The following is a 14,818-nucleotide window of genomic DNA, read 5'->3' on the forward strand; positions in this document are numbered from 1 at the left end:
TTGTTTTAAAGAGTAAAATCCCCTCCCACTTTATGTAGATGGTTGTTTATTGTGGGAGGAGGGTTAAACATCTATGATACTTCTTGTAGGTATTTTTTTCATGTAGGATATGCAAGAGATTGAATAAAGAGGTCTCAGATTGTGACAAAGTGCTGTTTGGAAAATGAATGGAAAACTGTCCCAGAAAATGTAGTCCAGTGCGGGGGTCATATCTCCCAAACCCACCGTTGGATTCGCCTCAGATTTTTATATGTTGTTGGGGAACAAGTTGCTCAAAATATCAACGGTTGGATTGAGCAAATAAGCTTTTATCAAGAAGTTATGAATGACTGTTCATGGGTATGTGCAGAGGACTGTGATAGGGCAGATTTTTATGGATTTGTTTCATGAATGTGTTGAGAAGTTTTATAAAGGGATTAAAGAGTTGTAGGGGGACACATAGAAGAGTCCTTTTGTTTCAAGTAGTAGTGGATCCTTTGAGAGTGATCCTAGTTGATATGTTATTGGAGACAAGTGGAGTGCTGGAAGACTGGAACAGTCACAACACCATATGTTCAGAATGCATTGATGCATGAGTGGGAGGGTTCAAAGAGTGAAGACATTAAGATGTGGAGTCTAGTGGAAGATAATATTGTTGCAGCCCACTAGCCTCTGCATCACTATTCTTATGAATGAGTATACCATTAGGCATGGAAAGTCCTTTCCTTATCATCCTCAAAATAATGGTTAAGCATAAATTACCAATAGGAAGATTCAAGAAATTTTAACCAAGACAGTAGTTATCCATAAAAAACATTGGGAACTCCATCTTCCTAAAAAAAAAGTGGGCTTATAGGACAACATGGAAACTACCACTAGCTTTACACCCTTTGAATTAAGGTATGGAAAATTAGTTGTTATGCCTGTAGAATTAGAGCATAAAACACTTAGAGCAGTCCTGGATTTAAATATTGATCTTACTCAAGCACAAAAAGATAGAATCTTATAGCTAAATGCTCTAGATGTGTATATAAAATTTGATATGTGCAATACTGAGGTTATTCAACAATGATGCAAGAAGTAGCATGACAAGTTCATAAAGGCAAAAGAATTTCATGTTGGTGATTGAGTGCTCCTATATGATTCTTGTTATCATTACACACCTAGAGAGTTTCAAACTAGATGGTTGTGGCCATGAATGATGAAATTATATTTGTTTCTCAAAATGTACAAAAAGAATACCCTATAACCACTAATGAAACTCTTTAAAATCTTGGTGATGAGTACCCTGAGATCAATATGGAAACTCTTGAAAGAATTGTTGAACAGATTGTGAATGAAGAATTGAAGACTTAAGTTCAAGCAAATTAGTAGTTAGAGGTAGAACATCCACCACAACCAATAATTGAGAACCTGGAAAGGGCACTAGTATTATGGACTAGGCATCTAATTGATAAACTAGAAAGTGGTGAACAAGAAACTATTATAGGGTTGGGATGGATAAATTTAGAACAACAAGGTCCTATGTGTCCACCCAAATTTTATACCCCATTTATAGTAGGACTAAGTTTATATCAGCACTAGTTGAAAAGGATATGTGGAGAGAGGAGAAAAATAAATTATAGAGAATCAATAAAAATCAGCAACAGGAATTGAGAGATGAGGAGGATGAGATATAGTACTAAAGGAAAAAGTAACTTAGAATACTACTATAATACCTAAACTACTTCAATGTCAACTTGTAGCATAGATATATACCTCATTCCTTAAAGAGAAATTGTTGAATTTCAAGATGACAAGAATAGTTCAAAGTCTTAGTCCATCTTTACATACCCCACATGAATTTTATCATGCCTTTTAAAATTCTCCTATAGTGATTAAGAATCTTTTATGTGAATTATGTTTGCACAATTTAGGAGTTCCTGATGATAGGGAATGTAATCCTTTAATGTAGATGAGTGGCATTCAATTAAGAACCTTTATGTCTTGGATACATAATGAAATGAGTAGGGAAAACTAGGTGAGGCCTTATAGAGAAGAAATGAATACCCCTCTATTTTTTAGGCCTAAAGCCATAGATCCACAAACTTATTAGTATGATTGGTTAAAGGTGACAAATAGTAAATCAAGAAGTGAAAAGATTAACCCACTCAATGATGTTACTTATTCATAATATGAGCAATTATATGGTAGGGAATTGTAGGAAGTTGAAAGGTCAATAATATAGAGATAGATTAGGATTCCACATGATGTGCAGGTAAAATAGCCACATTCACCTTAGAACTTCATTATAGAAAGTAGGTGTGATCGTTGGTTTATAATGTTAGGGAGAACTAAACAAAGCTTTTGGATTCCTCCTAGATTTCAGCCACCTCTACTTGTCCATCTATTACTTTGTGTTCATGAAGACTTGGATGAGCATGCCATGGTTTTCAAAGTCAAGTTTTGGGAACAACTCAGAGAGTCCAAAGGGTTTGACTAGAGCTTCATAGATAAAGAAGCAAGACAAATCACCCCAGTAGATTTTAGAATGAAGACTCATGTCAGAAATTGCATACTTGTTGGAGGACCAAAGAAACTATGTTGGGGAGAATGATGGAGTCTAATATTAGTATATAGTTTGCATGTTTATTTGGAGGGATTTATCCTTTAAACTCAAAGACTTCTAATCATGTTTTTGTATGAACCAATAAACTACAATACATTGTTGTGGTCTCTTCATACATATTATGGTTTCATAATTATAATCCCATAGTAAGAACCTATGGTTGATAAATGATATCAAGTGTGTACATCTTAATGAATATGTTTCTTTCTTTCTTAAAAGCTTTATTGGATAGGTTCTTGTAGCTATGTGACATGAGAAAGAATTAATTTTTTTGTACATTTCATACTTTCTATGGATTATTAAAATGGATATATGTGGTAACCATATCCACTAGCAAATGTGTAATGAAATATTTATGTGCTAACCATATCCAAGTGGTTAAGAAACAAATCAATTCAAGGAAACTATAAACTTATTCAATGGGTGGAATATGTCCTATATTGATATACTTCATTTAAGTTTCTACTAAATTCTTGTAGTTCAAAGATCTTAGATTTAGGGAGTCTATTTTCCTTAGTTATTATAAGTTGTTGATTGGACTTGTCTAGTTATCCAAGAAGTGAATTGTAATCCAACAATAGTATTTAATAAATGATTATGTTATTACTATTGTATGTATGATGGTTTCATATTAATTAAATGACAATGTCAACATTCATTATTTTATTTTGAGCATTTGTTTCTTCATTCATCCAAGGGGGGCCACTTGGTGATTGAATTTAGTTAGTAGAATTAATTTCGTATTTCTCTTAGAATAGTTAGTAATATATTTCTCCTACAACTACATAGTAATAGAACTATTGGTTGTTCCTATAGCATAGAAAAAAAAGTAGTATCTTATTTATATTTCAATTTCTATACAATAGATTAACCATTGCATTCCTTACTTAGCTTCAAGAATTTCCATTTCATATATTAGTAATGACAATTGGGTTGGTTTAAAGAAAATGTTTTGCAAATACCATTTCAAGTATACGTCCCTTGTTGATACATTAAATGAGTTTAATAGGTCATTTGGTTACTTGTTAAGGATGTATAATCCATAAGTAATGGGTGTAAAATCTAGTTTCTAAACTAATTAATTAATCAAGTAGGAGGTAGTAGTACAATACCATTATTATGATTGTAACCAAAGTTAAGAGCCACCATTATTGAATTATCTTCTCAATTTGTCCACTTAGCCTTTTGCAAAATCTGATATGAGGTTTGTGGGGAGATGTTGTGTTGAATTCTTATATGGGTGCTAGGAGAGGTGGAAAAATAGATCAAAGATGAATATGAATGAAAGTAAGTGAATATGTGTGTTCTTAGTAACAGTAGAGAGTAAGTGAATACAAAATTAGGTCATAAGGGATGCAAAGGAGTTTGTGGGGCTTTAGCTGAGATCGTTAAAGGATTATTTAGATTGCTTGTTATATGTAAAGAGGAGAGAGTGAAGATCTTATTATCAGGACACCAAATCATATTCATGTACAACAAGGATTAGTGCCTGGTCATTCATGATTGTTTATATTCTTACCTACCATAGAAAAATCCCATCTATTTCTCATCAAATCCTACCTAGCTTTATAAATAGAATCCCCATAAACTAGAATCTAAGAAAAAACATAATAAGGGCCAATAGATATACTAAATCAATATATGAATTCCATGGGAATGCAACTTTTGTACAATTTGGGAAGGGGGTTATGTTTATACTACAACTTATTGTTGATAAGAAGTCATCTGCAAAAGATTGGGGCCATAAATTGTGTTCCTAAAATGTGACAAGAGATATAGTGTTCTTAGGGCGTAATTGACGGTGATTTTGCATAGATTTTTAATGGTTTTGAGAAATTTTATTTTCAAATAAAATCAGGTTTCAAGCTAGGAAATTTCATTTTTAAATCACATAAATCAAGTTTCAAATAATTTTGTTTTCGAATCACATAAATTAGGTTTCAAACAATTTCATCTTCAAATACATGTCTGATGTAGAGCGATCAACACTAGAACTCTCCTTTAGGAATTAAACACTTAAGGGACTCAACAATGGATCTTCTCTACATCTTAATAAAGTTTATAATGAGCTCTTCAATCAAATTCCACACCTTTTACTTCATTTTTCTATCATAAAAATTGAGAATATTGGAAAACTCAAAGTAAACATATATTATTTCTGAAAATCTATAGTAACATAGTTCTGTTCGAAAATGATAGGAAGATGAAAACTTTCTATAGAAAATATGTTATTACTTGTCAACATATTTCAGATTCAACTCCAAATAATATGAATTCCAATATGAGCAACTCTGAACCAAATACCAGCAAATATAGATCAATACATATTCTAAAATATTTCCATACATGATTGAATCACTCAAAGATTAAACCTTTATTCATTACAAGGACAACACCAATAAATAGAAGAAAAAAATCTAAAACTCAACTATGAAAATCTTTATTGAAAACTAAACAAACTACATAAATGAAATGGCTGTCTACAGCTAAAGAAAACTAATAAGACTACATTTTTAACTATTCTTTTTGTTGTCCTCCTTTTTGAAAACTCCAGCCCATTATATATTGTTCATGGGTAGTTACAAATGAATGACTCTTCATATTCCATCAGTTACAAGGACAAGTGTGAATCATCTAAATCTTATAATAAAATTTTGCATTTTAATATACTATCATACTTCCTGTCACTGTCAGACTTCCTGTCGCAAAACTTCTGCATTTTAATAATATTTTCTGCAACTTCCTATCACAAAACTGTTGTATTTTAATAATATTTTTTGCAACTTCCTGTCACAAAACTTCTACATTTTACTAATATTTCAGGTTGCCTTCCTGTTGCCATCAGACTTCCTGTCACAGACGTGCTCCTGCACCATACTCCCAAATTTGAAAAATTTCCATGTCCCATGGAAACATGCTTGACTAAAACCTGCAAAAAAAATGAACCTCTACCTCTTCCTCTTCACTTCCTGTCACATCTCTACTGAACCATTTCTTTAAACTAAATTTCTCATCACTAAAATTTGTAATGGCTGCCTCCAAATGTCCACTTCTCTAGTGCTGCATTTCTCACAAACACCAACACTTTTTCCCTCACTTGGGAGTCCCTCTTATACCAAAAATGATGCAGAGGGATCAACACTAGAACTCTCCTTAAGGAATTAAACACTCAAGGGACTCAACAATGGATCTTCTCTACATCTTATTAAAGTTTATAATGAGCTCTTCAATCAAATTCCACACCTTTTACTTTATTTTTCTGTCATAAAAATTGAGAATAAGGGAAAACTCAAAGTAAACATATATTATTTCTAAAAATCTACAGTAACATAGTTCTGTTCAAAAATGATAGGAAGATGAAAACTTTCTATAGTAAATCTGTTATTACTTGTCAACATATTTCAGATTTGACTCCAAATAATATGAGTTCCAATATGAGCAACTTTGAACCAAATACCAGCCAATATAGATCAATACATATTCTGAAATATTTCCATACATGATTGAATCACTCAAAGATTAAACTTTATCCATTACAAGGACAACACCAAGAAATAGAAGAAAAAAATCTGAACTCAACTATGAAAATCTTTATTGAAAACTAAACAAACTACATAAACGAAATGGCTGTCTACAGCCAAAGAAATCTAATAAGACTACATTTTTAACTATTCTTTTTGTTGTCCTCCTTTTTGAAAACTCCAGCCCATTATATATTGTTCATGGGCAGTTACAAATGAATGACCCTTCATATTCCATCAGTTACAATGACAAGTGGGAATCATCTAAATCTTATAATAAAATTTTGCATTTTAATATATTGTCATACTTCCTGTTGCTGTCAGACTTCCTGTCGCAAAAATTCTGCATTTTAATAATATTTTATGCAACTTCCTATCAAAAAACTATTGTATTTTAATAATATTTTCTGCAACTTCCTGTCACAAAATTTTTTCATTTTTACTGATATTTCAGGTTGCCTTCCTGTTGCCATCAGACTTCCTGTCACAGACATGCTCCTGCACCATATAAAATGGTGCAAAGCCTCACCTTGGAAAACTCAGGAGGAAAATAGTCACTCAACTGAGTTGCTTCAAGGGGCACATACACCTTCCAAGAACTATTATAAACTCATTCAGACTATTAAACAATTGACTTTCTCAATACCCACCAAAAACTGTCAGGCGACATGAACTTTCTTGACCTCCTGTCACCACATGTCAATTTTTTTTGCATCAAATTAACTTAGGCCGATCCGACTTTTCCAAAATGTAAATAGGAAAATGTGCATGGATTTAGCACCTTCAAAAACAAAATTGAATATCCAAAAATATACAAACTGTTTTCTTAAATCAATGGTAACTACATGTAACTTCTCTCTGCATTTCTATGCATGAAATTAAAATCTGAAACCAAGTTGGCCAGCAAAGATAACCTCTTTAATATGACTCAAAATTGCAATCTCAAATTTCAATTTGATATTTATCTCCCTCGCATGCAACCATAAGATTTAACATATCGGTGAATAGATGAACACATTCACCCGATTTAAAATTTAGATTCCACATGGCTATGATCAGAAATACAAAACCAAAAAACAAAATAAAAATAGAAATAATATAATACATAACTCTTCTATGATCTTAGGAACCGATCATAGAGAGTTTTAGAAAACTCCCATCAAAAGATTTGACTCTCAAAACAACTAAAGTTTACACTCACAATTCAGGAAAATCGTGCTTCCTTCAACAATTTTCAAAATAGCAAATTAATTTTTGATTTCAAAACTCAATTGATATGTTGTTGTTCTTAAAAAAGCATTGACATGTTCTTGGAGTTCAAAATATTGATTTAGGAAGGAAAACAAAGAAAATCACACCCTCAAAACCATAAACTCAGAAAAATCAGAAAAACTCCAAACTTTCTATTCTATACCACTCAATCTGATCTCCTCTACATTTGAAAATATGCCATTTAAAATACTTTCCCTTCTTTTTCAGTTGGGAATCTAAAATGTCCACCCAAAACAAGAAAAGAAAATCATTTTAGAATCATGATTAATCAAAACTCAAAAATCTACTGCCAACTTACTGTAGCTATCAATTCCTTAGCTGACCTAATTATTAAAAACACTTAAAGAAAACTAAATCAACATAAAACTGAAATTAACTTTGTCCTAAGTGGCTATATTTGGCAAGTTTATCGAACCACTACTCCATTTATGCCACCACATCATAGGACTTTATTACAAACATTAAAACTTTAAAACATGACATTAATTTTATGCAGAACTTCATGTAGCAGAAACTATCTGCCACTACAACATATTTCTGCATAACTTCCTATCTCATAAACTGTCTATTCTTCCACTATAGCAATGTCCTTACCAAGGAAATGTTGATTCAAATGTGAACTTGTCACTCAAAGCCCACACTAGCCAAAATATTTCTTTTATGTGTGAACAATTGTGAAAATAAATTTGTTTGTCTTTTTTTTAATGTTACTACATAATCATCTGAATTTTGACTTCTATGTTATAAGTAGTTTAGATTCTAATGATACGAAGGGGTAATTTTTTTTTTAAAAAGTGACTTGTTGGAAAAAAATATTAAAAAATTGGGCCAAATGTAGTAGTCGCATATAATTTTACACAATAGAGCATACATCAAGTGAAACACACATTTATATGTGGAAACCCTTGATGAGAGGATGAAAACTATAGTGGGGATAATATACACACTAACCTTTTACTATAGGTAAAAGGTTTTCCAGTTACGAGCTACAACTTGTTCCTTCTAAGAACACATCCAATTAAGAATGTTTGTAACCTATTAGGATTACATGATCTTGTAAAATTAATCCTATTAGAGGATTTAAACACTCCTTCTGGGAGGTACCTTGTTAGAGTATTTATAGTGTGCTTACTACTGAAGTATGCATGATTAAGATCTTATAGGATGACTACAATGATTAGAAAGCAATCAAATATTGATCTCAACTATATGGCACACCTTGCCTTTTATATCTCTAGTGTATATCAATAAGATGTCTTGATCTTCTCTTGTCATGTTGGTGTCCACTATGATAATGTTGTATCACCACATTTCTTCTCTTCTTTTTCTTGTCTACAATACACTAGTTTGCATTGGCTTACAAGTTCCTTTCATTTTATTTTTGTACAATAGCTCTTTTTTTTTAATCTCTCACTTCTTCTAATAAATATAATTTACAATCCACACACACACACAAATACTAATATTTTAAAGCAATGTATGTGTCTACTCTTCTCTGGGTGTTGAAAACCTAAAAACATAATGCCCATATTTGATGCATTCAAATTTTGAATCATGTGTCTAAGCTACTCATGAAGAACACATGACACCTACTTCATAAGGCCTAGACTAGTAGCCCTGCCTATCCTACGCTAGGCCTAGGTGTAGCCTAATTGTGCTTTCTTTTCTTTTCTTTTTTGTCAAAGCTTCAATCACATTGCATTGCAAACTTTATCTACTCTTTCATGGCATAACAATGGTGACTCATCCTTGTCCTCATCTTTGTACTTGATTTGATTGGTGTAGATATCTACCAGTGGTCATGAAATGGTATAATTTCTACTTGATCGATTTCCAATCAATGAAAATACTTTAGTGTGCAAAGTATTAGCATCACCAATTACCTTTATTATTGTCATTGAGACTTGTAGGGTCAACAATCTCCCCCTTTGATATTGATGGGAAAAATTATGATCATTTTTTATTAGTTCTTCTGAATTGTTGGGGCTTCTTTCAATGATACCATTAGGATCTTCACCAGTGTATGTACTTAGTTGATCATGAAAATTGGTGCCTTAACTCTTCCCTTTACTTTTTTTCTTTTCTCCCCTTGTATGTGTTCATCTCATGTAATATTCTTTCCATTTTCTCATCTCCTCTTTTGCTCTAGGTCTTTTCTTTGCATTTCATCTCCCCCTTGTTTCATCTCCCTGTTTATTTTATTTTTCCTTCATTCTTCTCATTGATTTTATTCTCCCTCTTTCTCTTTACCTTTTCCTTTGTATTTCATCTTGACCTTTTTGTCATCAATATATTCTCCTTCTTTGACTCTTGTCTTGTGTATGCTTTTTATATTCTCTCCCCTTTTTATTCTTATACATCTCCCCATTTTTGTCAGCAATGACAAAGGGTCATAGTCTATTCAGGTATCGGGTCTTAGTACTATCTAGTTGTACCTACCATGAGATGTGGAGTTTTTTGAGAGCCATTGTAATACTTGTTATCTTTGTTAGCTTGGTCTCCATTTCATCTAATGTATCCATGGAGCTAGTGATAAGTAGTGCCTCTAATTATTTTATATTATCTTGAATAATTCCTACCAGTGCGGATAAGAAGCAATGTAGTTTAAAGAGCATAAAGGTGGGCTTTTTTTGTTCTACCTTGATCTTGTATTAGTTGTACCTTTTCATGTATGTGGTTAGTATACACAATTGCAAAACTCATCACAATATCAAAAGCATTATCTGTCACATGTAGCTCCTCATGAGATTTCTTCAAGGTGCTCTTCAAATCTACTATGTAGTTTTGGGGATCTAACACTTTTTGTAAAATGGGTAAAATACCTCTTAGTAGTTCCATTATAGAGTATCTTTCCTTTGTAAGATCATTTATGTGTTGCTCAAGTAGTTATGTGAGCTTTTCCTTTAGTTTCCTTATAGTAATTTTACTAGTACCCTTGTCAATATCTACAGTCTCAATTAGTTGTTTAAGTTGGAAAATGAGATTCATGTTTGCATCAAATTGTGCATCAGCATCTATTCCCTTTATTACATCTATTGATTTTATCTATGTTTGATCTTGCTTCTTCCTTTTGATGTGTTTCCCCAATACTATGAATCTATAGACAAGCTTGTAGTAATGGTCAAGTTCCTTCCCACTCATCTCTTTTAGTTTTCTAGAACTCCAATCTATTTCCTCTTGTACTTTTATAAGGTCTTCTATTTCTCATGCATCTTTCTCAAATAATGATCCTTTATCTTTAGATCTTGAAGATGATGAGGATGAGGGTGGTAATTTTTCCCTTTCCACTTTTTTTCTCCTCTTGTTTAATGTCATCCTTATCCAATCTAAGTTTACTCTTTGTGGATCTTGATTGCATTATTCTCCTAGGTTATTGAGTGGTACCCAAAGTTATTCTAGACTTCTCATGTGTGACCTATAAGACTAGTGGGTTATTGCCAACTTCTTGTTGCATTATATCTTGTACAAGTGCATGATACGTTGTTGGGGCCATGTCCATTTATGGAATTTTTTCATCTATGAATAAATTGTCTTTATGAGGTGTCAACACATATGGTACATTATTATTCTCTATCTCTGTAGGGGTTGTATCTATTCTTGTTCTTGAATATCAGCTTGTTAGTTTTCTGTTGATGCATCATTCAATGCATCTATTTGTGTAGCTCTCACTCCTTGAGTACCTACATATTCTCCTACATTTGTCTCATCAAGATTAGCTACCTATGGTAGGTCACCTTTCTTTATAGGTGATCTCATGGGAGGTATTGGTGCCTCTCCTAGACTTGTAGGTTTTTCTTCCCCAATTGAAGTATAGTCCCTTTCAAGAGACTTTTCTTCAATAATGTTATGTATATGTTCTATCATTGTTGAATCTGTTTGTAGATTTATCATGTTAGAGATTTTTTTCTTTACTAGGGCTTTCATAGTATGAGTGGTAGTGTGTGTTTCTCTCCTTTTTGATGTGAGAGAATTGTAGCTTACAAATGTCTCATGTAGTTCTTTAATAAAACCCTCTTCTTCAACACTTATGCTTGATCAATTGGACTTGATTCTCTTCTTCTTTTCTTATTATTAGATGCCCTTTCCTTTTGGATCAATTTGTTGATAAATTTGATCTTTTTCTTTCTCTCCCATGTTTTGTGCATAGAGGATCTCCATTTTTTTTTCCATGGCTTTCCAACAAATCATTGTTGTTCAAATGCATATTTCTCTCTACCAGTGATAGCTAGTATGATGTTTGCCTAAGTGGAAAATTCTTCAATGTAGGCTTCCACATATGTCTTTCTTTATGATGGAGTATACGATGGCCAAACATTAATTAATGTATCTTCCAAAATTCTTCTCCATTTTGTATAGCTTTCCATCTTTTCTAAATGGAAGGCATTAATTTTTTTGGCAATTAATACTTTATCTTTGTTGGGGTTCTATTGTATGTTCTTAAGCTAAGTAGAAAAATACTAATAACATTATTTTGATCTTTCTCATTCATGAGAGTACCTATACCTTATTTTATTGTAATTTTTATTGTGCACAATGTCATTCACAATCTCTTCAATTGAAATTGAAGGAGATAAGTTCTTACCTTTCTTTATTGGTTTAGGTTCTCTCATTGATGATTCTCTAGTAAATTATATTGTCTTCTTCTTTACAAATTGAGTAGACCAATCTTCTTAATTATCAATGTCCTTTTCTATTATTTCTAGTTCATGTGAGGATGACTCTCTACCTTAATTAATGTTGATTTCAAACAAAACAAAAATTCATTATTGATTGCATGTCATTTAGATGGTGAAAAGGCAATGGGGCCCATTGCCTTGTAAGAGGTGAGGAATGATCAAAATTAAGCTGGCATATTATATTAAGTAATGACTTTTCAATTTTGAATTGTCCATTCAATTTCTAATGAGGATTTAAATGGTGTGACCTTTCAACTTCCATGAAGTTATATAAAGAGGCTCAAATCAAATTTAAGGGGAAGCGAGATATGGACATACCTCTCATTTGTTGAGATTGCCAATTTATATCAAATCTTTTATACAAAGTTCACTGGCATACATCTCAACCACGTGATTTCTCAACTCCTTTAGAGTTTGTGGGTATACATCTCATTCACAGGATAGCCCATATTTTGAGCTCAAACACACAACTCCTCTACAAGTTTGTCTAAAATTGATTGATTTGTAGGCATACATCTCACTTACAAGCTTGTCCAAAATTTTATGAAATTTTATTTAATATTATGAATAAATTGAATTCTTGATATTGTTTATAATGTGTTTACAATAACATTATTTATTCCTTTGGTATTTTTCTCTAAATTGACAAAATGATTCAGATCATGTTCCCATCTTTGTAGGCTTGGTGACCCTTCTCTAGTAAGTCCCAACTCTTTTTCCATGTCAATCTTCTTTCTCATACTTGTTTGAGCTTTATTTTAACCTTTCTTCTTTTTATCCTTTCTTAAACTCTCCTTTGTTGACATATCAGTCAAGTTTTTTATTAGTGGTACACACTTATTCAAATTGTATATAGCTATCAAGCTCATTGTACAGTTCACAATGGTTGCCATGTATGTCAATTGTCACCAAGTTCTACAGGTGTCACCGAGTTCTACAGTTTCTATTGAGTCCTTTGGACAAATCTTAGTGGTTATCGAGCAGTCATAGTTACACTGAAGATCAGTAGCGTAAATCGTGCATCTCAATCTATGCTAAGTTTACCAATGCAAGCCGAGTTGTGAAGTGTTCACTAAGTTCACAGTGTATGTGATGCAAGTCCAATGTTAACCGAGCTTCCTAGTGTTAACCAAGTGACTCAGTTTATACCAAACTTGAGGTGAGAATGTTTATCGAGTCATACAATGTAAATTAGGAGACTCAATTTATATGACAGGTTTCACAGTATCTACCAAATCACTAGTGCAAACCAAGTTTAGGACTACTTGGAAGTGATTAGTATGTACCAAGCTTCTATGTCCATGAAGTGCATGATGATGTTGAGCATTCATAGTGGATGTTGAGTATTAGAACCTCATCAAGTTAGTCTTTAGAACCCAATGTCTTCATGTGGGCTGACTTTGTAATATTTGTGGTAACTTGTATAGTAGCCAACTTTGTAATTTGTATAATTGGATTGATATATATGTAATGTATTGTATCATATCAAAAGTTTATGATTGTAAAATAAAAGGTATATGTATGCAAGGAATTAATCAAAGAAGATTAGAAAGAGTGAATTACGAAGGCTACAGTAGTATAAGGAGTAGAAAAGTCATATCTATCACAGCAAGGTGATTAGTACTTAAATGAACCTCATTCAGTAAACTAAGTTGCAAATCAAAGATCATCTATTGTTTCATCCTAATAGGTGGATCAGTCAAATCCTTTCACAAGGTATATCTAATAGTCTTTTTAAAATCTCTTTATTAAGTGCATACTTAATTATATGTTTGTAAACCCTTTCATAAGGTGGACCTAGCAATCCTTATTGCTACTAATAGGGCAAATCATCAGAAGTGATCAATGTAAGCTTTGATAGGCTAACTTTATATTGTAGTCCTAAAGTTATGGGTATCATCCCCACCCCAGTTTTACATTCTATTTGGAAGGTTTTTGGGTCACCAAATTCTTGTGTCATAGTGTTATGAATGTTTTTATATTTTCAGTTTCTTGTGGATGAAAGTAGATTAGAGCATATGTGATGGATTAAATGCTAATTGGATTATTAAGAGTTAAAAATGTTGAAGTTTTAGAAGTTACTAATTCACCACTCCCCTCTCAGTAACTTAGCTTAGTCTTGAATATTTCCAACAATTCATATAAAAGCATTGTGGTACTCAGGAGAAAGCTTAACAGCTTGAGCAAAGATTAAGGCTATAGAGATATTTAGGGTTGAAAAAGTTATTGATAATGAGAAGCTAGATTTAGAAATGGCCATTTCCCAACTCAAGAAAGAAAAGGAGCAACTCTCTCAATCCCTAAAAAGAAGAAAAGAACTTGCAATTCAAATGAATGATTATCTCTACATTGAAGACCTTCATTCAAGCAATTTAGATGAAGCCAATGAAGCAATCAAAGAACTCCTAGAAAAGAATGGATCCCTGCAAGAAGAAGTAAGAAGGCTAAGAAGAGAACATGAAATTCAGTTAGTAAGGTTATGTGAATTGATGGAACATAGAAACAAGATAAAAGAAGAGATAGATGGAAGGAACAATGAAATGCAAAACCAATCCCTTTAGCAAGCAAACCTTATTGATCAGCTCTCTAATGCAAATGAGGAAATCACAAGCCTAATATTTGGAAATGAAAGAATGAGAAATGATCTAAATTCTAAAAGGCAAATCAATGAAAGATTGAGAAATGATCTAAAATCTGAAAGACAAATCAATGAAAGATTAGGGAATGATCTAAACTCTGAGAAGCAAATCAATGAAAGAATG

This window comes from Cupressus sempervirens, chromosome 2 (genome assembly GCF_028749045.1).
Source record: "Cupressus sempervirens isolate cs-2001-9-10 chromosome 2, ASM2874904v1, whole genome shotgun sequence".
NCBI lineage: Eukaryota > Viridiplantae > Streptophyta > Pinopsida > Cupressales > Cupressaceae > Cupressus > Cupressus sempervirens.